Consider the following 2738-nt stretch of genomic DNA (forward strand, 5'->3'; position numbering starts at 1 on the left):
GGACTTGATCTTGGATGTACCATATCCATCTCATAATGGATTGTTGTTCAGCTTTCCTGACTTAAGAACTTAGTGGGTCTGACAGAACAAGTTAATAATGCAGTTCCAGATTCATGATTACTTGGTCACCAACGATTCTATCTCTACCAGTGCTTAGGAGCATGTCAAGAACTGCTTTTAAAAGATGCATAATTGGGGCTCCTGGGTGGCCCACTTGGTTGAGCATCCAGTTCTTGATTTCAGATCATGTTTTGATCCCAAGGTCATGGGATTGAGCCCTGCATCAGGCTCCATGCTCCTTTGGAATTCTTCCTCTCTCTCCCTCTGCCCCTCTTACCTGCTTAATAAAACTTAAAAAAATAAAATAAAAGATGCATAATTTCATTTCTCAGGGTTCTCCAGAGAAACAGAACCGAGAGAGAGAGAGAGAGAGAGAGAGAGTGTGTGTGTGTATGTGTGTGTGTATGTGTGTGTGTGAATAAATAATAAAGAGAGACACCTAGGTGGCTCAGTCGGTTGAGCATCCAACTTTGGCTCAGGTCATGATCTCACAGTTCCATGAGTTCTAGCCCCGTGTTAGGCTCTGTGCTGACAGCTCAGAGCCTGGAGCCTGATTCAGATTCTGTGTCTCCCTCTCTGCCCCTCCCCCACTCATGCTCTGTCTCTCTCTTTCTCTGTCAAAAATAAATAAACATTAAAAAAAATTAAAAATAAATAAATTAATAATAAAGAGATTTATTATGAGGAATTGAATTACATGACTACGGAAGCAGGCAAGTCCCCAGATCTGCAGGGTGAATGGGAAAGCTGGAGATCCAAAAGAACTGATAGTATAAGTCCAAGTCTAAATCTGAGAACCAGGAGAGATAATGGTGTAGTTTTAGTCCAAAGGCTGGCAGGCTCAAGACCCAGGAAGAGCAAATGTTTCAGTTCAAGCCTGAAGGCAGGAGAGAAGATGATGTACCAGTTCAAAGGCATTTGGAGAGGAAGAACTCTCTCTTACTCAGGGGAGGATCAGCCTTTTCATGCTAGTCTGGCCATCAACTGATTATATGGGGCCCACCAACATGAAGGAGAACAATTTGCTTTTGTCAGTCTACCAACTTAAATGTTAACCTAATCCAAAGACACCCTTACAGAAACAACTGGAATAATGTTTGACCAAGTATCTGGGTGCCTCATGGTCCAGTGAAGGTGACACAAAATTAATCATCACAGTCATTCTCTGCTGTGGATGGCACAACTTTGCTTCTAATGAATCCCTGAGGCCTAGGGTAGTGATTCTTTCACTTGGGCTTGCCATTCTCTCCATATGGCCTCTTTCCTGCTGCTGAGCTCTTTCTTTCTCCTAGCCCCACTTAAACCTGTCCTTCCATGTTACCTGGTGTATGGGCTATCTCAATAGTCCTAGCTGTGGAATATGTTGTCTCTAGAACCAGACTAGCCCTTGTGCTTCCTTTTTCATAGGATGCCTAAGGCAGCAATCTGTCTTTCTCTTTGGAGAAGCTGTCCTGGCACAGGCCTGACCAGTGAACCCACCTTTACGGAGATGGGCAATTCTTGAATATTCCCGGGCTTATCTCCCTTCTCTGGAGTGTTATGTTTTATACAAAGGCCTCCAGTGCTAACCCCCTCTTGCTCATCCTGGCTGATTAACATAATATCTTCAGTGTGATATAGCTTCATAATATTCTGAGGATGTCCAGATAACTTAGTCCAGCTGTCTTCAAACTGTACTATGACACAGGGCAAGAACATTAACACAGATGGAGAGTAAAACTGTAAAGCAGGGGTGGGCAAAATTTTTCTATAAAGGGCCAGATGACAAATATTTTAGGCTTTATGGGCTGCATAGTTTCTCTGTTGCATATTCTTCGATTTCATTGCTGTTGTTATTTTACAAACCTTGAAAAACATAAAAACCATTCTTAATTCAAGTCTGTTCTGGCAACAATGCCACATCAAGCACAGCAGCTGAGATTGAGGCCAGTATTGGTTGAGCTTGCTGATGTCTGCACTCTTTTTAGTTGGCCAACCACCCTTAGCCTCCTTCTAACTGTAGCAACGCTCTGTTGGTTACTTGCCTATTTTACCATCCACACACACCCTGTGGGGCAAGTCTCCTTGGCTCCCCCTCCTACTTGTCTGCTGTTGCACTAATGCTATCCCCCTGGAGGCTAATGATAAATGCCACCAGCTAGCTTGTATTACCCCAGGACCCTGTCATCTCCGTTGCTATTTGCAAGCTCCAGCTTTGTGGCTGCCCTTCCCAGTCAGCCCTGGCCTGCAGAGGCAAGCCTCCACTGAACTGCTGACTGATGCTGGTGCCCCTCTGCCCGGTGCATGTCTGATGGCCTTGGGGAATGTGTGTCCTCTGAGCCCTCCAAGGGGTTATAGTCCTTGGTGGGTCTTCTGGCCTCTTGGAACAAATGCAAACATCATTCCTTCTTGCCTGAACTGTTGAGTTTTAGCCATTATGAGTGATGTTTTCATTTCTGTTGGGAATAAACTAGGAGTGGGACTGTTTGGTCATATTGTAATTCTGTTTTAACCTTTCGAGGGATCTGCCAAACTGTTTCCAAAGTGGCTGGATCTACATGCAAAAGAATAAACCTGGATCACTCTCTTACATCATATACAAAATAAACTCAAAATGGGTTAAGGACCGAAAAGTGAGTCCTGAAACCATAAAAACCCTAGAAGAGAGCACAGGCAGTAATTTCTCTACATCAGCTATA

The sequence above is a fragment of the Panthera tigris genome, chromosome A2 (genome assembly GCF_018350195.1).
Source record: "Panthera tigris isolate Pti1 chromosome A2, P.tigris_Pti1_mat1.1, whole genome shotgun sequence".
NCBI classification, from domain to species: Eukaryota; Metazoa; Chordata; class Mammalia; order Carnivora; family Felidae; genus Panthera; species Panthera tigris.